The 22,868-nt window shown below is 49.5% G+C and overlaps 1 pseudogene; it reads left to right on the forward strand.

Moving 5' to 3' along the window:
• Positions 1-2,425: 2,425 nt before the first annotated feature.
• LOC144765620 (28S ribosomal RNA) lies at positions 2,426-5,072 on the forward strand (annotated as a pseudogene).
• Positions 5,073-22,868: the final 17,796 nt, after the last annotated feature.

Raw genomic sequence — 22,868 nt, forward strand, 5'->3', positions numbered from 1 at the left:
ATGGCAGTTGGAATAACAAGACTCTGCTGCTGGGAGACTTCGGTTGGAGATGAAGGTAAGCTTTTTAAACCAATGCATCCGGACTAAGATACTGAGTTATTCATTAATAATACGAGTGGCGAGTGGCTAAGTTTAGGTGAGAAGAATTACCTCATGATAACCGCTTACCATTTCCCATCTAATTTGTACAATAAATACCCACGCTCACGCCATGCCTAATTTGAATGATTCATGTGAACTTTATTGTTCCATCAATACTTCACAACACAGCTTTGTAAACTTGGACTTCTGATTAGCTAACAAACATAGCGTAGCGGCAGGCTTTGCACCACCCTTGGTAACGCCAGCACCATGATTATTTAAGGCTTGTATTTTCGTTCTAATACGATCCTAAATCAAAAACCGTTAGCAACCGTATCCAGTGCACGCAAAAAGAACGCGCTAAACTTGAATTCCATACGTGTTTGCGGTTACAACAGAACATCAATTTGGCCCAAAATGAATATCGGGGCCACAGTGATACAAATACAAATTTTATACCACTTGCTGTTCTTTTTTCTCCAGATTCCTAACTTTGTGACATTAAGAGAACAACTAAGGTAAATATTAAACATGTGTTTACCGGAACATAAGGTCTCACATATATGGATATTAAAACATGTTTACATCTACATTTCCAGCTGGTTCTTCAATCTAAGGAATATAAAACGATAAGAGATATAAGATCTTGACCATCTTCAAAAAGTGAGTACCATGTAATTTTGGCCTCCCCCCCTGGTGTCTCAAGATGCCCAGAAAGAGTGCATTTTTTCATTGATTACCTCTTTTCTGTCAAATTTCACAGAACCAACACAGATAACTTGAAGACATACAGGTAATGTTTGAGTGTTGGGAAAGACTGAATATTAAGTTTGAAGACCGCTTAGTTTGTGCTTGGTAGTAAGAATGGTTATTCTTGTGTTTTCACATTAATTCCATCTGTGGTCCTGAGGATAATCCCCGCAATTTGGGGGATTTGAAACGCGTCAACCCCTTGTTTGTTTGTTTGTTCTATTAGGCCAGTCATACCTTCATGGATGTTTTGTTTAATTTTGAATAATTTATGATGGCTTTTTTTTATGTACTAAACAATATTTGTGACTGATTGACTATATAGTAGGTGCCCCCACCTGACTCAAAAGATATAAATAACTAAGGGACACATACACACACAAACTTCTTTTCTTTTCTTTGTTTCTCCATTGCACTACATATGTTTGGTATGAATGTGACACAGATTGGTAGTGGAGGAATCTAAAACGAATGCTTGTGGCTTTCTTTCACCCAAAAATCTTTTTTCTTTTACACCTTTGTCTTGTACATATTTGCATATACAAGTTGTAAATAGGAGCTCCCCTTGTAAATATCATTGTGAGATTATAACTGATTGTTAATCATATTTGAATTCCAAAAAAGTATCCAAAAAAACTTGAATAAATACATTGGTTTCAAGATTTATTTCAGACTGAACGGCTAGTCTTTGCAGGACAGTGTTGTGTTCATTGTCTTGCTGAAATCATTTGAACTCATTGAGCAGAACTGGCATTTTGTTTTGTTGATAACTACAGCACATTTCCACAGCAGCTCAGAACGTCCATTCCGAGGAATGCCGCTGCCGCCAGGCTCCGGCACCCCTACCTCTTCACTCATGCTGCGCCTTCGCCTGCCTCTCCCTCCCGGGGGAGACGGCTGGGCATGCCGGTGCCCATGCAACCGCACCTCTCCACACCCCTCCAGTGACCCCTCCCACCCCGGCGATTGGGCACCTTCCCCTGGCAGGCTCCCAAGAGATTGAGGGGTGCATGAAGGTTGCCGGTCGGGGAGATGGGCATGCGGCTCCCACCCAGTCATCAGGTGTGGCTACCTGGTTGATCCTGCCAGTAGCATATGCTTGTCTCAAAGATTAAGCCAGTACAGTGAAACTGCGAATGGCTCATTAAATCAGTTATGGTTCCTTTGATCGCTCCATCTGTTACTTGGATAACTGTGGTAATTCTAGAGCTAATACATGTCGACGAGCGCTGACCTCCTGGGATGCGTCCATTTATCATAACAAGACTAATCTGGGACCGCCCGGCCACTTTGGTGACTCTAGATAACCTCTGGCCGATCGCACGTCCCCGGGGCGCTGAGGTGAGGACCGGGACTTTGGCGACCGGTCTGTCACAGGCCCATCCCGGGGTGCCTGCGTGCCTGCCGCGGGTGGCTATCAGTGGTTTCCCACTGGCTGCCCACGTGCACGCGCCTCGGGTGCCAAGCTTCGTGGCCGGCTTCTTGAGAAGGGCAAATCCCCTTCCAGATCCGATCCGGGGAAAGAGGGCGGGCCTGCCCCGGCAACCCCCTTCGATGCTCCAGCGTTATTCTTCCGACTATGACCTCAGATCAGACCTGCAGAATTTAAGCATATTACTAAGCGGAGGAAAAGAAACTAACCAGGATTCCCCCATTAACGGCGAGTGAAGAGGGAAGAGCCCGGCGTCAGATCCCCGCCCGGGGACGGGCGCGGGAAATGTGGCCAACAGAAGACGACTCCCCGGCGCCGCTCAGGGGGCCAAGTGTGATCGAGGCTCACTCTGCGGATGGTGTTAGGCCGGTAGCAGCCGACGGCCGACATGTGGCCAACAGAAGACGACTCCCCGGCGCCGCTCAGGGGGCCCAAGTGTGATCGAGGCTCACTCTGCAGATGGTGTTAGGCCGGTAGTAGCCCCCGGCGCGCCGGTATCGGGTCTTCTCGGAGTCGGGTTGCTTGGGAATGCAGACCAAGACTTGATCTAAGGCTAAATACGGGCACGAGACCGATAGCCAAGTACCATAAGGGAAAGTTGAAAAGACCTTCGAAGAGAGAGTTCAAGAGGGCGTAAAACTGTCGAGAGGTAAACAAGTGGGGTCCGTGCAGTCTGCCCGGAGGATTCAAAATGGCAGGAAGGTCGGTGGCCCGGGAGTTCCAGATTCCCTCCGCGGGACCAGCGCCCAGGCCCTACCCGGCCCCGGCAGGTTGCATTTCCTCCGTGGTGGTGCGCCGCGACCGGCTCCGGGTCGGCTGGGAAGGCTTCGGGGTGGCAGGTGGCCGTCCGCTCAGAAGGACGGTGTTACAGCCCCCCTGGCAGCAGCTTCGCCATGTCCGTGGGGTCGAGGGAGATTTGACTGCCTCCGCGCCCTCTCCTGGGCACCCCACTGGGCGTGCTGGGGCAGTTGAAGGGGGACGGGCCCCCTGCTCCCAGCGCGACTGTCGACTTGGGCGGACTGTTCTCAGTGTGCCCCGACCGCATCGTCCATTGGGCGGAGAGGCCCACGCCAGGGGTCTGCGGTGATGTTGGTTACCCACCCGACCCGTCTTGAAACACAGACCAAGGAGTCTAACACGTGCGTGAGTCAGAGGGCCGAGCGAAACCCTGTGGCGCAATGAAGGTGAGGGCCGGCACATGACAGCTGAGGTGGCATCCCGCCGCGCTTCCAGCGGTGGGTGCAACACCGGCCCGTCTCGCCCGCTCTGTCAGCGAGGTGGAGCATGAGCGTGTGTGATAGGACACAAAAGATGGGTAGGGCGAAGCCAGAGGAAACTCTGGTGGAGGTCAGTAGCGTGGGTGCACCACCGGCCCGTCTCGCCCTCTCTGTCGGCGAGGTGGAGCATGAGCGTGTGTGATAGGACACAAAAGATGGTGAACTATGCCTGGGTAGGGCGAAGCTGGAGGAAACTCTGGTGGCGGTCGTAGCGGTCCTGAGGTGCAAATCGGTCGTTTTAGTAGCTGGTTCCCTGCCAAGTTTGCCTCAGGATAGCTGGCGCTCGGAGCCCCAGTTTTATCTGTTAAAGCAAATGATTAGAGGTCTTGGGGCTGAAACGATCTCAACCTATTCTCAAACTTTAAATGGGTAAGAAGCCTTGCTCGCTGGTGTGGAGCTGGGCATGGAATGTGAGTGCCTAGTGGGCCACTTTTGGTAAGCAGAACTGGTGCTGCGGGATGAACCGAACGCCTGGTTAAGGCGCCAGAGGCCGACGCTCATCAGACCCCAGAAAAGGTGTTGGTTAATATAGATAGCAGGACGGTGGCCATGGAAGTTGGACTCCGCTAAGGAGTGTGTAACAACTGACCAACCGAATCAACTAGCCCTTAAAATGGATGGCGCTGGAGCGTTGGGCCCATTGCCGGCGCTGAGAGCCGCGGGGGCTAAGCCGCGATGAGTAGGAGGGCCGCTGCGGTGAACACGGAAGCCCGGGGCGAGGGCCCGGGTGGAGCCACCGCTGGTGCAGATCTTGGTGGTAGTAGCAAATATTCAAACGAGAACTTTGAAGGCCGAAGTGGAGAAGCGTTCCATGTGAACAACAGTTGAACATGGGTCAGTCGGTCCTAAGAGATGGGCGAGCGCCGTTCGGAAGGGACGTGTGATGGCCTCTGTTGCCCTCAGCCGTTCAAAAGGGAGTCGGGTTCAGATCCCCAAACCCGGATTTGCGGCGGCGGGTGCCCTCGCGGCGTGCAGTGCGGTAAGGCAAACGATCCCGGAGAAGCCGGTGGGAGCCCCGGGGAGAGTTCTCTTTTCTTTGTGAAGGGTAGGGCGCCCTGGAATGGGTTCGCCCCGAGAGAGGGGCCCGAGCCTTGGAAAGCGTTGCGGTTCCGGCGGCGTCCGGTGAGCTCTCGCTGCGCTGGTCCTTGAAAATCCGGGGGAGATGGTGTAAATCTCGCGCTGGGCCGTACCCATATCTGCAGCAGGTCTTCAAGGTGAACAGCCTCTGGCATGTTGGAACAATGTAGGTAAGGGAAGTCGGCAAGTCAGATCCGAAACTTTGGGATAAGGATTGGCTCTAAGGGCTGGGTCAGTCAGGCTAGAGAGTGAAGCAGGACAGGGCGCGCGCCGCGGCTGGGCGAGGCGCCTCCCTCTTAAGTGTGGCAGGGTATGCTCAGACGTGAGTCCCTTGCTCACTTTGCCACTGGATTCAAGCAAGCCGGGCTGAAGACGGCTGGAATGCCAGAAACCGGTCCTCGGAAGCTTGTTTCCGGTCCAGGGAAGGCATGGCTTGGCAGTTCAGGCTGGACTGTTCCCATGAGGCACAGGGTCAGACTGATTTGCATATAGCCATGTCTGAACTGGAGTGGCAGAGTGGGCTAAAGAACGGTGATGGATCAAACCCAGATCTTTTGACTGGGTGCGAGTGTTTGATTGGTTCAGATGCACCGTCCATCACCACCCCCTTTTGTACCGCTTTGGCCGCCATAAGTGTGGCAGGGTATGCTCAGACGTGAGTCCCTTGCTCACTTTGCCACTGGAGTCAAGCAAGCCGGGCTGAAGACGGCTGGAATGCCAGAAACCGGTCCTCGGAAGCTTGTTTCCGGTCCAGGGAAGGCATGGCTTGGCAGTTCGGGCTGGACTGTTCCCATGAGGCACAGGGTCAGACTGATTTGCATATAGCCATGTCTGAACTGGGGTGGCAGAGTGGGCTAAAGAACGGTGATGGATCAAACCCAGATCTTTTGACTGGGTGTGAGTGTTTGATTGGTTCAGATGCTCCGTCCATCACCACCCCCTTTTGTACCGCTTTGGCCTCCATAAGTGTGGCAGGGTATGCTCAGACGTGAGTCCCTTGCTCACTTTGCCACTGGATTCAAGCAAGCCGGGCTGAAGACGGCTGGAATTCCAGAAACCGGTCCTCGGAAGCTTGTTTCCGGTCCAGGGAAGGCATGGCTTGGCAGTTCGGGCTGGACTGTTCCCATGAGGCACAGGGTCAGACTGATTTGCATATAGCCATGTCTGAACTGGGGTGGCAGAGTGGGTTAAAGAACGGTGATGGATCAAACCCAGATCTTTTGACTGGGTGTGAGTGTTTGATTGGTTCAGATGCTCCGTCCATCACCACCCCCTTTTGTACCGCTTTGGCCGCCATAAGTGTGGCAGGGTATGCTCAGACATGAGTCCCTTGCTCACTTTGCCACTGGATTCAAGCAAGCCGGGCTGAAGACGGCTGGAATGCCAGAAACCGGTCCTCGGAAGCTTGTTTCCGGTCCAGGGAAGGCATGGCTTGGCAGTTCGGGCTGGACTGTTCCCATGAGGCACAGGGTCAGACTGATTTGCATATAGCCATGTCTGAACTGGGGTGGCAGAGTGGGCTAAAGAACGGTGATGGATCAAACCCAGAACTTTTGACTGGGTGTGAGTGTTTGATTGGTTCAGATGCTCCGTCCATCACCACCCCCTTTTGTACCGCTTTGGCCGCCATAAGTGTGGCAGGGTATGCTCAGACGTGAGTCCCTTGCTCACTTTGCCACTGGATTCAAGCAAGCCGGGCTGAAGACGGCTGGAATGCCAGAAACCGGTCCTCGGAAGCTTGTTTGCGGTCCAGGGAAGGCATGGCTTGGCAGTTCGGGCTGGACTGTTCCCATGAGGCACAGGGTCAGACTGATTTGCATATAGCCATGTCTGAACTGGGGTGGCAGAGTGGGCTAAAGAACGGTGATGGATCAAACCCAGATCTTTTGACTGGGTGTGAGTGTTTGATTGGTTCAGATGCTCCGTCCATCACCACCCCCTTTTGTACCGCTTTGGCCGCCATAAGTGTGGCAGGGTATGCTCAGACATGAGTCCCTTGCTCACTTTGCCACTGGATTCAAGCAAGCCGGGCTGAAGACGGCTGGAATGCCAGAAACCGGTCCTCGGAAGCTTGTTTCCGGTCCAGGGAAGGCATGGCTTGGCAGTTCGGGCTGGACTGTTCCCATGAGGCACAGGGTCAGACTGATTTGCATATAGCCATGTCTGAACTGGGGTGGCAGAGTGGGCTAAAGAACGGTGATGGATCAAACCCAGATCTTTTGACTGGGTGTGAGTGTTTGATTGGTTCAGATGCTCCGTCCATCACCACCCCCTTTTTTACCGCTTTGGCCGCCATAAGTGTGGCAGGGTATGCTCAGACATGAGTCCCTTGCTCACTTTGCCACTGGATTCAAGCAAGCCGGGCTGAAGACGGCTGGAATGCCAGAAACCGGTCCTCGGAAGCTTGTTTCCGGTCCAGGGAAGGCATGGCTTGGCAGTTCGGGCTGGACTGTTCCCATGAGGCACAGGGTCAGACTGATTTGCATATAGCCATGTCTGAACTGGGGTGGCAGAGTGGGCTAAAGAACGGTGATGGATCAAACCCAGATCTTTTGACTGGGTGTGAGTGTTTGATTGGTTCAGATGCTCCGTCCATCACCACCCCCTTTTTTACCGCTTTGGCCGCCATAAGTGTGGCAGGGTTTGCTCAGACGTGAGTCCCTTGCTCACTTTGCCACTGGATTCAAGCAAGCCGGGCTGAAGACGGCTGGAATGCCAGAAACCGGTCCTCGGAAGCTTGTTTCCGGTCCAGGGAAGGCATGGCTTGGCAGTTCGGGCTGGACTGTTCCTATAAGGCACAAGGTCAGACTGATTTGCATATAGCCATGCCATGTCTGAACTGGGGTGTCAGAGTGGGCTAAAGAACGGTGATGGATCAAACCCAGATCTTTTGACTGGGTGTGAGTGTTTGATTTGTTCAGCTGCTTCGTCCATCACCACCCCCTTTTGTACCGCTTTGGCCGCCTTAAGTGTGGCAGGGTATGCTCAGACGTGAGTCCCTTGCTCACTTTGCCACTGGATTCAAGCAAGCTGGGCTGAAGACGGCTGGAATGCCAGAAACCGGTACTCTGAAGCTTGTTTCCGGTCCAGGGAAGGCATGGCTTGGCAGTTCAGGCTGGACTGTTCCCATGAGGCACAGGGTCAGACTGATTTGCATATAGCCATGTCTGAACTGGGGTGGCAGAGTGGGCTAAAGAACGGTGATGGATCAAACCCAAAACTTTTGACTGGGTGTGAGTGTTTGATTGGTTCAGATGCTCCGTCCATCACCACCCCCTTTTGTACCGCTTTGGCCGCCATAAGTGTGGCAGGGTATGCTCAGACGTGAGTCCCTTGCTCACTTTGCCACTGGATTCAAGCAAGCCGGGCTGAAGACGGCTGGAATGCCAGAAACCAGTCCTCGGAAGCTTGTTTCCGGTCCAGGGAAGGCATGGCTTGGCAGTTCGGGCGGGACTGTTCCCATGAGGCACAGGGTCAGACTGATTTGCATATAGCCATGTCTGAACTGGGGTGGCAGAGTGGGTTAAAGAACGGTGATGGATCAAACCCAGATCTTTTGACTGGGTGTGAGTGTTTGATTGGTTCAGATGCTCCGTCCATCACCACCCCCTTTTGTACCGCTTTGGCCGCCATAAGTGTGGCAGGGTATGCTCAGACAGGAGTCCCTTGCTCACTTTGCCACTGGATTCAAGCAAGCCGGGCTGAAGACGGCTGGAATGCCAGAAACCGGTCCTCGGAAGCTTGTTTCCGGTCCAGGGAAGGCATGGCTTGGCAGTTCGGGCTGGACTGTTCCCATGAGGCACAGGGTCAGACTGATTTGCATATAGCCATGTCTGAACTGGGGTGGCAGAGTGGGCTAAAGAACGGTGATGGATCAAACCCAGAACATTTGACTGGGTGTGAGTGTTTGATTGGTTCAGATGCTCCGTCCATCACCACCCCCTTTTGTACCGCTTTGGCAGCCATAAGTGTGGCAGGGTATGCTCAGACGTGAGTCCCTTGCTCACTTTGCCACTGGATTCAAGCAAGCCGGGCTGAAGACGGCTGGAATGCCAGAAACCGGTCCTCGGAAGCTTGTTTCCGGTCCAGGGAAGGCATGGCTTGGCAGTTCGGGCTGGACTGTTCCTATGAGGCACAGGGTCAGACTGATTTGCATATAGCCATGCCATGTCTGAACTGGGGTGTCAGAGTGGGCTAAAGAACGGTGATGGATCAAACCCAGATCTTTTGACTGGGTGTGAGTGTTTGATTTGTTCAGCTGCTTCGTCCATCACCACCCCCTTTTGTACCGCTTTGGCCGCCTTAAGTGTGGCAGGGTATGCTCAGACGTGAGTCCCTTGCTCACTTTGCCACTGGATTCAAGCAAGCTGGGCTGAAGACGGCTGGAATGCCAGAAACCGGTACTCTGAAGCTTGTTTCCGGTCCAGGGAAGGCATGGCTTGGCAGTTCAGGCTGGACTGTTCCCATGAGGCACAGGGTCAGACTGATTTGCATATAGCCATGTCTGAACTGGGGTGGCAGAGTGGGCTAAAGAACGGTGATGGATCAAACCCAAAACTTTTGACTGGGTGTGAGTGTTTGATTGGTTCAGATGCTCCGTCCATCACCACCCCCTTTTGTACCGCTTTGGCCGCCATAAGTGTGGCAGGGTATGCTCAGACGTGAGTCCCTTGCTCACTTTGCCACTGGATTCAAGCAAGCCGGGCTGAAGACGGCTGGAATGCCAGAAACCAGTCCTCGGAAGCTTGTTTCCGGTCCAGGGAAGGCATGGCTTGGCAGTTCGGGCGGGACTGTTCCCATGAGGCACAGGGTCAGACTGATTTGCATATAGCCATGTCTGAACTGGGGTGGCAGAGTGGGTTAAAGAACGGTGATGGATCAAACCCAGATCTTTTGACTGGGTGTGAGTGTTTGATTGGTTCAGATGCTCCGTCCATCACCACCCCCTTTTGTACCGCTTTGGCCGCCATAGGTGTGGCAGGGTATGCTCAGACAGGAGTCCCTTGCTCACTTTGCCACTGGATTCAAGCAAGCCGGGCTGAAGACGGCTGGAATGCCAGAAACCGGTCCTCGGAAGCTTGTTTCCGGTCCAGGGAAGGCATGGCTTGGCAGTTCGGGCTGGACTGTTCCCATGAGGCACAGGGTCAGACTGATTTGCATATAGCCATGTCTGAACTGGGGTGTCAGAGTGGGCTAAAGAACGGTGATGGATCAAACCCAGATCTTTTGACTGGGTGTGAGTGTTTGATTGGTTCAGATGCTCCGTCCATCACCACCCCCTTTTGTACCGCTTTGGCCGCCATAGGTGTGGCAGGGTATGCTCAGACGTGAGTCCCTTGCTCACTTTGCCACTGGATTCAAGCAAGCTGGGCAGAAGACGGCTGGAATGCCAGAAACCGGTACTCGAAGCTTGTTTCCGGTCCAGGGAAGGCATGGCTTGGCAGTTCGGGCTGGACTGTTCCCATGAGGCACAGGGTCAGACTGATTTGCATATAGCCATGTCTGAACTGGGGTGGCAGAGTGGGCTAAAGAACGGTGATGGATCAAACCCAGATCTTTTGACTGGGTGTGAGTGTTTGATTGGCACAGATGCTCCGTCCATCACCACTCCCTTCACCACTCCCTTTTGTACTGCTTTGGCCGCCATAAGTGTGGCAGGGTATGCTCAGACGTGAGTCCCTTGCTCACTTTGCCACTGGATTCAAGCAAGCCGGGCTGAAGACGGCTGGAATGCCAGAAACCGGTCCTCGGAAGCTTGTTTCCGGTCCAGGGAAGGCATGGCTTAGCAGTTCGGGCTGGACTGTTCCCATGAGGCACAGGGTCAGACTGATTTGCATATAGCCATGTCTGAACTGGGGTGGCAGAGTGGGCTAAAGAACTGTGATGGTTCAAACCCAGATCTTTTGACTCGTGTGAGTGTTTGATTGGTTCAGATGCTCCGTCCATCACCACCCCCTTTTGTATCCCTCTGGGGCGGTGGCGACTCTGGATCGCCCCAGCTGCGGTGGTCGCCTCTCCCCGTGCCCCCTCCCAGGAGGCACGGGGCCGGCATTCTGCCTCGGCTGGCGCCTAGCAGCTGACTTAGAACTTGCGCGACCAGGGGAATACGACTGTTTAATTAAAACAAAGCATCGTGAAGGCCCGAGGCGGGTGTTGCCGTAATGTGATTTCTGCCCATTGCTCTGAAAGTCAAAGTGAAGAAATTCAATGAAGCGCTGGTAAACGGTGGGAGTAACTATGATACTTAGCAAGTAATACAACCTCAAACTTCTGGATCAGCAAGCATAACAAAATGAAAGAAAACAGTACATAGCTGCGCTGATGTTAAGAGCAAATGTTTTATATACTAGAGAAACCATTACTAGGGGAAGGAACCATACATTTGCTACATGTCGGTATGTAATGATGTTTGCGAAACAATTTCTCATATTTCAGGCGCATGTCCTAAAACTAAGGACATTAGGATAAAAAGACATAACAAAATTCTGGAATTGCTCATTGATAGAGCAAAAAGGTGTGGTTGGATGGCATATAGGGAACCACATGTTACGAATAATCAAGGAGAACTACAAAAACCAGATGTAGTGTTTACCAAAAATGGTACAGATGTAGTGATTGATGTTTCAATTCGTTTCGAAAACTCTCAGAATTCCCTTGAATTAGCGTGTGAGAGTAAAGTGAAATACTATCAGGATCTGTCACAGCAAATCAAAGATCTCACAAAATGCAACACTAAAATTTCATGGCTTTATCATTGGATGTCGTGGTATTTGGCCTCAATGTAATGATGTTGTTCTTGCTGATTTAGGTCTGCAAATGTCATTCCGATTCAAGAAAAATGTTTCCCTGACTACTTTAATGGACACTCTTAAAATGTGCCAAGTATTCATGGACAATTGAGTATCAAGCTTATACTGAGATGTACACTTTCTTGCAGCACACGTCACCCTTTTAAAGCATATTGTTTTAACATATAGGTTTATAGTTGACACAAGCTTTAGTATAGATGTGAATTTTATAGATGTGCTTTTTCTAGTTAGATGTGCAATTTGTAGATGTGTATTTTTATAAATGTGTGCTTATACCAATTTAAATATAGTTGTGTACATCATACTTATTGAAATGTCTTGAATGATGAATAAATCTCAAATAATCTCATACACATATTTATCACACATTGATTATTGATGTCCTGCTAATTATATTTTAATTTCTCAGGACTGTTCGTAGACAATTTTAAATTGTTGGAATAATACTGCAGGGTGTACTATCTCTGGCCTATACGTGATCACAGTTCCAGTGAGGACAGCGTTCAGTGTGGCTGTACTCAGTAGCGAAAGAATATTGTATTGTTGGAAGCAAAACCGAATTGACGCTGATGGGCAGCATAATAACCCAGAATGAGCCACTGCGAGGTGGTACAGAAATAGCCAAATGTCTCATCATCTAATTAGTGACGCGCATGAATGGATGAACGCGATTCCCACTGTCCCTACCTACTATCTAGCAAAACCACAGCCAAGGGAACGGGGGCAGGATCAGCAGGGAAAGAAGGCCTGTTGATCTTGACTCTAGTCTGGCAATGTGAAGAGACATGAGCACTTCAAGAGCATTTAAAAGATGCTCGTCCTCCTCTCGCCTCTGACCTGGACTCGAGCATCTCCAACCTTAATGACTGGTTGGGTGAGGCAATCGAGTCGCTGGCCCCTCTTAGGCCAATTAAAACATTCAGGTCCTCACCCACAGCCCCCTGCTACTCGGACGAACTGAGACAGAAAAAATCTGCCTGTAAAGTTCTGGAGAGGCGCTGGAGACTAGGATACTCAACAGAAAGTAAACTTGAGTATCGTACTGCCCTGAAAGAGTATCGGAAGCTGATAATAAAGCAATGTCAATGAGGGGAGAGATACCTTGTTGGATATGCCTGTTGAGAATAGGATGTTGTATGCTCATATGAAAGATGCTTTAATGTTAAGGTATGGCCGAACCCCAGAGAAGCACCGACAAGCCTTTTGAGAATGTAAGAAGTTGCCTGGTATGACGTGGGTTGAATATGTGTCATTTTTTGCAGAGCCATGGATGGTTGGGTAAAGGGTAGCAAAGTGGAAAGGTATGATGCTCTTTATGATTTGTTTGCTTGGGAGCACTTGTCTAATAACTGTTTCCAGGGCTATGCCAGCACCTTGTTGATAGCAAGATATCTAACCCTAGAAAACTTGCTGAATAGGCGGACCGCTGGGTCAGTACCAGGGTCCACAAGGGTCCAGTGGGAGACTCAGCCAAAGGTGGGCAGGGTCCCCAGCAGAAGAGTGGGGGGGACAAGGGTAAACAGAGGGAGTTTCAGAAAGGGCCCCAAAGTAATCCCCAAGGGAATCAAGGGAAGGGTTCCCAGACTCCCCCAGTAAAGAAGCCAGAGGCCCCAACAGGTAAACCTGTTCCTAGGGGCCCAATGAGCTGCTACGCTTGTAAGCAGGTGGGACACCGTTATTATGATCCGCAGTGTCCCGTGAAGATTTCTAATGCACCACCACGTGCACCACCCCGTCAGATGGCGAGTGTAGCCCTGGGAGGGGAGGAGATGGTTGCCCCTGGTGGGTGGGGTCCCGCAGAAAAGTCCCTGGTCTCTTTAGTAGACATGGAATTGGTCCCTCCAAACCCTCTACACTAAAAAATACAAGCAGTGGGTGGCCATTAATGGCAATAGGGTGGAAGCTCTCAGAGACACCGGTTCGAGTGTGACAGCTGTCAAGTGTCACCTAGTGTCCAGAGAGCAGGTGGTCCCACATGCATTCTACCCAGTGATAGCTGCTGACGACACTCAAAAGAGATGTGAGGTAGCTCAAGTTCCCTTTGAATGGGGGGGAGGGTTTCAGGTACTCTTCAAGTCGCTGTAAGGCCCGCCATGTCTGTTGATTGTCTCCTGGGCAATGATTTGGAAAACTCCCCTTGGGCTAAGGTGGAGCGAGAGAAACATTTGAGAATGTTGGGCGTGCCAGAGTGGGTGTGTGTAACCACTCGATCGATGACAGCTAGTAAGGGTGCTGCTGGGGTCCCGGAAAGTATGGCCCAGGACCCAGCGTGAAGAGAAGAGGCAGGAGGCGCGGGAAACCGGCCCCCATAGTTCCCGCAGTCCAGGAGGAGGCAGACCTTGAGGGGATTGCCCTGGATCCCACAGGGGAACAAGTTGCTGAACTGGGAGACCTGCCCGAGCTGACCCACTGGCATCAGGATGGTGGTCCCTCCAGGGAAGAATTTTGTGCTGAACAGAAAGTGTGCCCTTCTCTTGTGGGTATGAGGCAGCAGGCCTCAGCCCAGACAACAGGTGATCAGTCAGGATCACATTTGGTCTACTGAGAGAACGATCTCCTGTATAGCGAGCCTAAGGCTGCTGAACCTGGGTCAGCCCGTGTGCTGGTGGTACCTAAGCGCTTCAGGGCCTTCCTACTGGGTTTGGCTCATGTCGTTCTGTTAGCTGGACATCTGGGGCAGGACAAGACCTTTGACAGGCTTGTCACCCATTTTTATTGGCCTCAGATGAGAAGGGATACAGATATACTTTGTAAAACCTGTCAAACTTGCCAGGCAAGTGGGAAAAGCGGTTGGAAGCAGAAGGCTCCCTTCCAACCTTTTCCCGTAGTCAGTACCCCCTTTGACCGGGTGGGGATTGACATTGTTGGACCCCTGGACCCCAAGACAGCCATGGGCAACTGGTTCATCCTGGTCTTGGTGGACCATGCCACACGGTACCCGGAAGCCATCCCTCTCCGCACAGTGACGGCCCCCGTGGTGGGACGGGCACTGATGGGTGTTTTCTCCCGCATGGAGTTCCCCAGAGAGGTAGTGTCAGACCGGGGCACCAACTTCATTTCCAATTATATGAAGTCTCTGTGGAAGGAGTGTGGGGTAACCTACAAGTTCACCACTCCTTACCACCCTCAAGGTAATGGGTTGGTTGAGAGATTCAACCGAACCCTCAAAGGCATGATCATGGGTTTTGAAGAACCAATGAGGCATAAATGGGACGTCCTCTTGCCATGCCTGCTGTTTGCTTACCGAGAGGTGCCACAAAAGTCTCTAGGGTTCAGCCCCTTTGAGCTTTTGTACGGTCACCCGGTAAGAGGACCTTTGAGTCTGGTCAAAGAAGGCTGGGAGCAATCTCCCAGGAAACCTCCCCAGGATGTATACAGTTACATGCTGGCCTTTAGGAACCAGACTCGGTGCTTCAGAGATCTTGCTCAGGCAAATCTGGAGGCCAGCCAGGAAGAGATGAAGCGGTGGTACAACCGGAATGCCACTCTGGTGGAGCTTCAACCTGGTCAGAAAGTTTGGGTCATGTCCTCTGTAGAACCTTGTGTGCGCAAGGACAGGTGGACTGGACCGTTTGAGGTTGTGGAGAAAAAGAGCGATGTCACCTACTTGGTGGACTTGAAGTCTCCCAGGAACCCCTTGTGGGTCCTGCATGTCAACCGATTAAAGCCCCACTTAGCAAGGGCCGAAGTGGGCATGCTCCTAGCTACAGATGCTGGAATGGAGGAGGAGAGTGAGCCTCTTCCTTACCTCCTGTATGCAAAAGAGCAAGACGGGTCAGTGGATGGTGTTGTCCTCTCTGACACACTGACCCCTGAGCAGCAGCAAGATTGTCGCCAACTGTTGGGACAATTCCCTGATCTGTTCTCCTTGATCCCTGGTGTCACTCGGTGGTGTGTCCATAATGTGGACACCGGGGACAGCACTCCTGTAAAGCACAAGGCCTACAGAGTGACTGACAAGGTCAGAGCATACATCAAGAAGGAGGTCTCCAAAATGTTTGCCTTAGGGGTGGTTGAGTCCTCTAGCAGTCCTTAGGTCAGCCCAGTGGTCGTGGTCCCGAAGGCTGCAGCGCCTGGTGCTTCACCAGAACTTGGGCTCTGTGTGGATTACCGAGGACTCAATTCAGTCACGAAGACTGACGCGCACCCCATCCCCAGAGCTGATGAGCTCTTCGATCGGTTGGGGGCTGCCCGGTACCTCAGTAGGTTTGATCTAACGTCTGGGTACTGGCAGATTGCCTTGACTGATGGGGCAAAAGAGAGGTCAGCATTCTCCACACCAGATGGGCACTACCAGTTCCGGGTTATGCCCTTATGCCCCTGCCACCTTCCAGAGGTTGGTCAACCAGGTATTTGCTGGACTGGAGGATTTCAGTGCCGCCTACCTGGACGACATCGCAGTGTTCAGCGCCAGCTGGGAGGAACACTTGCGCCACCTCCAGGAGCTGTTGTTTGCCCTGCGCGGAGCAGGCCTCACAATCAAAGCCAGTAAATGCCAGATTGGGCAGGGTTCAGTGGTGTACTTGGGCCACCAAGTAGGGAGCGGCAAGGTGGCCCCCCCCTGCAACCCAAGATCGATACCATCCTGGCTTGGGCACCGCCCAAAACCCAAACTCAGGTGAGAGCCTTCTTAGGTCTCACGGGTTACTACAGGAGATTTGTCAAGGGGTATGGCAACATCGTGCACCCCTTGACTTCGCTGACTTCCAGGAAGCAGCCGAGACTTGTGATCTGGACTGACACCTGTTAAACGGCTTTCGACACCCTGAAAACTGCAATGTGTACAGAACGAATACTCCAGGCCCCTGACTTTTCTAAAGAATTTATTGTCCAGATGGACGCTTCAGAGCATGGCGTGGGGGCTGTTATATCACAGATGAATGAAGAGGGCCGAGACTTACCTGTAGCCTTCATCAGTAGGAGGTTACTTCCCAGGGAACAGAGGGGGAGTGCGATAGAGCGAGAAGCATTTGATGTGGTCTGGGCGCTGAGGCCCTACCTGTTTGGGACTCACTTCCGGGTTCAGACAGACCACAGGCCCCTCAGTTGGTTGATGCAGATGAGGGGTGAGAATCCAAAGCTGTTGAGGTGGTCCATTTCCCTACAGGGGATGGACTTTACGGTGGAACACCGTCCTGGTACAGATCACGCCAATGCTGATGGTCTGTCCAGATTTTCCGCCTTAGTGATGAGGAATCCCTAGGTTAAGGGTAGTTCTCCCCACATTTCAGCTGGAGGGGACATGTGTTAGACCTGGCATCATTGGCATGAGTCTCTCCTCCATTTTTTCTGTTTGCCTCCTCTGTTTACGATGTTTTTGCTGGAATATTGCTTTGGGCACCGTGCCGCTGCTGATCAGCGCCACAGTGCAAGTGCTCCCGATGTTAAATTGATGCATTGATTGGATTACATGTTTGGCTTATTTGGTTTACTGTCAGTCCCTCGTAGCGTGCACCCAGAGTGCCAGGGAGTGTAAATACAAATGCCGCTAGTGGGCTTGCAGCACCTATTGTGCCACCCACAGAAGCGGCCTCGTAAAAGTATGTCTAAGGTCTGCCATTGCAGAACCTGCGTGCAGTATGGTACTGTCATGCGGACTGAGCAAGTGCACCTACTCGCCAGTCCCCCAGCCTTCCCTTAACTTCATATCAGTCACCGCTATGGTAGGCCCAAGGGCAGGGTGCATTGTAAGGATAAGGTAGAACGAGCCCTGATGTGTGTGGCATGTCCTAATAGTGGATTTTTGCCAAGGAACAAGGAGAGAGGAACTGAGTGTGTACTCTCGAACTTTGCCGAGAAAATCTCCAAGGGCTGGAAAAGTGCCAGCCTCCTGTTGAAGTCACAGGGCTAAAGGACTTCACCACCTGCTAAAAGTGCCTGTTGCTGGAACGTGGAAGTCCAGCACCTCTAAAGAAACCAGCAATCTCGACGTCGACGGACGCCGCCGAATCCAGCTCGACATCGTGAGTGCAGCTCCAGTGTCCCGCACCTTCAACGCCGCCCGCCGGGCCCGATCGATGTCAGTAGCGACGCCGCTACCGATCGCCTCGACACAGAAGCCCTCTCGAAGCCGTGAGCGCTGCCCACTCTTGCAACGACGACATCGATGCCGCCGCTGTATCCTGCTTCGCTACCGTGAGCGCTGTTCCAGTCCGACACCTCTTGACACCGAGGATTATCGTGCGCTTCATTTTCAAAGGTACTGTGTTGGTGAGGTCTGTCTCGACTCCGGGCTCGGAGTAGCGCTCCTCGCGGTCGACACCGAACCTTTGGAATAACTTTGCTTCGACGGCGTGTGACTCCTGTGGGGGTTACCTTGTTGCCAAGAACTGTGCTTTAAAGAAGAAGAGTTGCTTTTGTTGCTAAAGACTGTTTACTAAGAAGAAACTTCACTTGAACTATTATTTTTCCTTCCAAGAGTTTTTATTAAGATTGTGGTATATTTTTGTCGTTATTTGGTCTTGTGCTAAGCCTTATATAAACATCCGTATTTTTATAATACCACCGTGTAGTGTCCATTTGTAGTGTATTCACTTTATTACTGTATATGGTCATAAATACTTAGATAAGCCTGTCTGCTCTGCCAAGCTACCAAGGGGTTGAGCAGGGGTTATCTGAGTGTGTGCAAGGGGTGAGGTGGGCACCCCTTGCCCTGGCTAGAGGAGGTGGGTCCCTATTTGTCAGAAGTGTATACCTCTGCTAACTAGCGACCACCGATTCTAACACTGGCTTTATCCACTATGCTGGCAGAGCTTAGTTTTCTGCCAACCCCTAATTGTTACCTATAATGGAAGAATATATGTTTGTTTCACAAATGCCTGCATAAAAGTTTCCCAGGCCCTAAGAGTTTTCCACCGTGTTAGATTCTAGGGGCGTCTGATGCAAAAGAGTAGGTCATACATTTTAGATCCTTTGCTGATTTGTCCATTGTGAACAAAGTCTCCTTTCTTATTAAATGAGGCAGTGTATTTTTCTCGTGACATTTTATTCAACAACAGTTCAACCAAAGGGTCTGAGGATGGTAAAAATGATTTAGTGGATGGTTGCTGTGGTGTTTCAGAATCAGAAGTATATACAGTCAGCTTATTTTCTCCTCCGACCCTTATCAAAATTAGCTTAAAAAGGTCTGTGAACTGTTGAGTATAACCTGGCTTTGATTTGGGGTGTTAAATCTATATGGTTTAGTATGTTTTTCATTTCAGCATCCAGCTGCTATGTCTTGTTTTTCCTTAAGGCCCAGTCTTACCGTGTAACGGACCCAAAATGTTCCAACTGATGTCAGGATATCAAACACATCTTCTGTGTGCTTCACAAGTTTCCACCAAATAAGACTGCTTAAAGTGGTATATCACATGTATCCTTTGAATCTTGTAAACTTTCTCTAAGGCTCCTGTACCTCTATTCTACACCCAGTACTTGTGATTGACCGTTCCATATCAATATGTGTTCATTTGCTGGCCTGCTTGCTTTTAGCACATGTCCTTCCTGGTGGGTACACTAAACATTTAACTAGGCAGAAGTACTCACTGTGGTCATTAAAATCTTAATAAATGATGTATGCAAGTCCTAGCAGGCATTGTTTCATCCTGTTTATATAAGGATACAGACTTGTGTAATCATAGTAGTGTATTTGTTGACTACCAATGCACACTCAATTGCATTATTACAACCCCCCAAGCAAGGCATCAAAGGGCTCATCAGGCTCCGGCAATTCCTTGCTTCTGGTAAAACACTTAAGCTCTTCTTTTGATCTTACAATACTTAGCCGCACATGCTCCCACAAGGATCTCATAACAACACCATGGTTCTTGTTATAATGTGCCTTTAACTAGGTCTAGAGGTACAGTTGCTCAAAGAGACTACCCAGCAGACTACTATACTCATGTGCGTCATAGCAGTGGGAACAGCCATAATAAAAACCCCTGTTTTATTCAAAAGTGGTCAGCACACCATTAACTATAGCATATCGATCTAGGAAATACAGCCCCACCTGATATTCACCACCGCTGACTTTGTGACTCAGGTCTGGTGTACAACTGTCTGACTGAAACATTTTACAGTGCATGTCACACTGGGGATTACACTTTGTGTTATAAATATGGTCACTATGTGGACACGCATATTTCACATATATGTTTATTACGTGATTGAAATGCTTGCCATGGTGTACAACAAACACAGTCTTACTTCTTAAATGCTGTCTAGACATGATGTACATCCACAACCTGCTATATTAGAGAACTTTAATGGTTACATCAAAGTAATTTTCAAACAAACCCAGTTCACCCAAGTCTTCCATAAGATTGTGGGATAACTGCAGATCAACATGAGTTTTTAAGGCCATAGACCACTTACGCGTGTTTGTTATGCAACTATCTGAAAGCAGCCCTATAATACTTGCTGTCAAAAAGATGTTGTTCTCAGCATGCTTACAACTGAGTAATAAAAACAGCATTTATTTTTCTCGAGATTTTACTGTCCAATGTACTCTTTAATGTTTTGGACACACCACCTTCTCTCCCGCGAATGTTGAGGGATATTATTGTGAAGGTACCAGGGCTGTGATTTCTGCTTTACTTTGTAAAAGTTTTGCAATGCTTTCCACAATTCTATTGCATCAAATAAATATGTTTGTGAAAGTCTTAGGACTATTAAGAACTTGTCTGCTGAAAGAGTTGGAAAAAACCTTCAGGCCTAAATTTTGTGAAAGAAATTCTAAATGTTCTTGTTTAGTTTAATAAATATCTTCAAATCTTTGTTATGTAGATCTTATTCACTCGAGTTAACAAAACAACTTTTTCACAAAACTCTGTAGTATGAAATGTCCTGCACATTTCTCTGCTATATTCTTATACTTTAAACAAATATGTCTAAAGAGACTGAAAATGAAGGAACAGGCGGTTATGCTGGCCTCAGCACTGGGGTGTTCAAGGAAGACTCATTTATTGATTTATTTAAACTTGTAAGGCGCACAGCTACCCGCAATGGGTTTCCCGGCGCTAAGGGAAAGACTGAAGAAGAAAAACTACAAGACTTAAAGGAGGGACAGCTGTTCAAAGAAAACAGTGCCTACTTAAAAAACCTATTGCTGAAAAAGCCAAGTTTTTAGTCCCTTGCGGAACTTAACAAAGTTAGTTTCCAACTTCAGACTCACAGGCAAGGCATTCCACGTTTTAGTGGCCAGATGCGAAAAGGAGCGGCCGCCCATCTTCACCAGCCTAAATCTAGGAACGACAAAGTCTCCCTTACCTGCAGACCTAAGTGTACGGCTAGGAGTATAGGCATGAATAAGACTTTGTAGGTATTTGGGGGCAGAGCCCTGTTTAATCTTAAAAATATAACATAAAGCCTTAAACTTAATTCTATTTTTAATTTCCAGCCAGTGCAAATCGCGAAGGGCAGGGAGTGCCGATACTTTCCGGGGAACATTGCGTAGCAGCCGTGCGGCAGCATTTTGGGCTACCTGGAGTTTTCTCAGCGTAGTCAGATCAGCGCCAAGGTACAGGACATTCTCGTAGTCCAGGCGTGATGTTATCAAAGCCTGGACCACTGTCCTTTGGATGTTGGTCGGAAGCATCCACAGGATTTTTTGGAGCCATTTGAGGGTGGCAAAACAAATGGCAGCCACTCATGGGCAGTCTTTTTTATGTGTCTCGTAAAGTTTAACATTAAACAAATATGGTTGGTTTCTAGAACAGGATAGTTCTTTGAGGCAGTGCCCTTTGCCATGACAACATCTTTTGGCTTGGGTAACACAATTGTTTTGACATACCTTCCACTTTTTGGTTTGGAAGCTGGTGAGCACTTGCATTTAGAGAATGTTCGGTGTTACTAAGCTCCTGAACTTCTACAGACTTCCAGCCTGATACTATTAAAGAGTGAGGGTTGTGTCTGTGAACTTTGTTTTTTTAAAACAATTACTATAAGGTACTCTTATTGTTAAATTTACTAGCATAAATAGAAAGCATGCCTGTATGTATACCCTCACAAGTATGCACACATACACTCTCACACATGTACATATATCACATTCTTTCATATTCACATTTGCCTTTCCTTTAATAAAGGAAATTGATCATACCTGCCAAGCAGTTCTTGCCATTAAAGAATATATTTAGATGTGTAGCATACACAGTTAATAGTTTTTAGGGCACATACATTTCTTTCCTACACAGCTTTGGGTGTTGGGTTTCGTTCCTTTTTGAGAACGTGGCGATGATGAGAAAGTAAAAAAGTTGGTGGGCACCTGCCAATTGCTCCTTGGCTTACCAGAGGCACTTACTAAACACACATTTTTTATTCTCACACTTATAAAAATCACCTTTAGGACATGACCTACTTTTACCTTTAAATACACACCCATGTGGGTTAATAAGTAGGTACTAGACCCTCTCCCGAATTAAAAAGAAGAACCCCTTAAATTCTGAGTTGATGTGTGATGTACAACAAGGGCTTTTTTGTATATGATAAAATAATTTGTGCCTATTTAAAAAAAAAAAATATCCCCCAGATATGCCTTGGTCTGCTTGGACCCATTCCCAAAGCCATTTCTGCCAATGAAGACCCCATCTCCTGGGACCTGATTTAGATAATATGGGTAGGGGACATACAGCCCACTCCCGAGACATATTCGGCTCAAGGGACTTCCTCCCCCGGGGTCCAAATTATTTAATAAAAAGAGGGGGATGTGCTGCCCTGTTCCCTGAGTCATATTCCCCATTCTCTGGGGACTGAATTATATTTTAATCGTGAGGAGGCCACTACACTCTTACAGGCAGGGAATTAGATAAAAAGATTTCTCTCATGGAAGCCAGAGTGACTGCTGCCCATCTCCTATTCAGAATCGGTTGACAGAGGAGAGGACTTCACTGAGGACCTCCACCACATCAATGCAAGTAAACATTGCAGCCGTCTCCAATTACCTTTATACGTATTTTTGCACTTTTATATAGCGCAAACTTGAGCCAAGGTATTGCAATGCTTTACATGATACCCAGCTGCATAAAAGAAAGATGCGTTCTGCTTTTTTAAGACACAGGTAGATTAAGTGATTTGCCCAGAATCACAGAGAGTTGAGCAGACGCCGAGACTTCAACCGGGTTCCCACGTTCCAAAGTCTGCCAAACGCCACACCCTCTCCAAAAGACCCTGGCTCGTATGTAAACATTGTGTAACCATGAGCTGCTCGAGGGTTGCTCAAAGGGGCTTTTAGCCACTCTTAAGATGCGACTATTCGCACTGAAATTCACCCACTTTAAGATGGACGCTAACAATGCCTTAAATCTTCAGGCAGTTGCACATTTATTGTTCTAGTTCAAATAGTTCATGCTAACCGTGCCACTGCTTAAAATCTATTATTCTTTTGAGCGCGCACGGCAGCAGGGCGAGGCAAGCGCAGCAGGGGGAGGAGGGGAGCCTGGCGATTCACTTGCGGGAGCGATA

This window comes from Lissotriton helveticus, chromosome 6 (assembly GCF_964261635.1).
Source record: "Lissotriton helveticus chromosome 6, aLisHel1.1, whole genome shotgun sequence".
In the NCBI taxonomy this organism is placed as follows: Eukaryota; Metazoa; Chordata; class Amphibia; order Caudata; family Salamandridae; genus Lissotriton; species Lissotriton helveticus.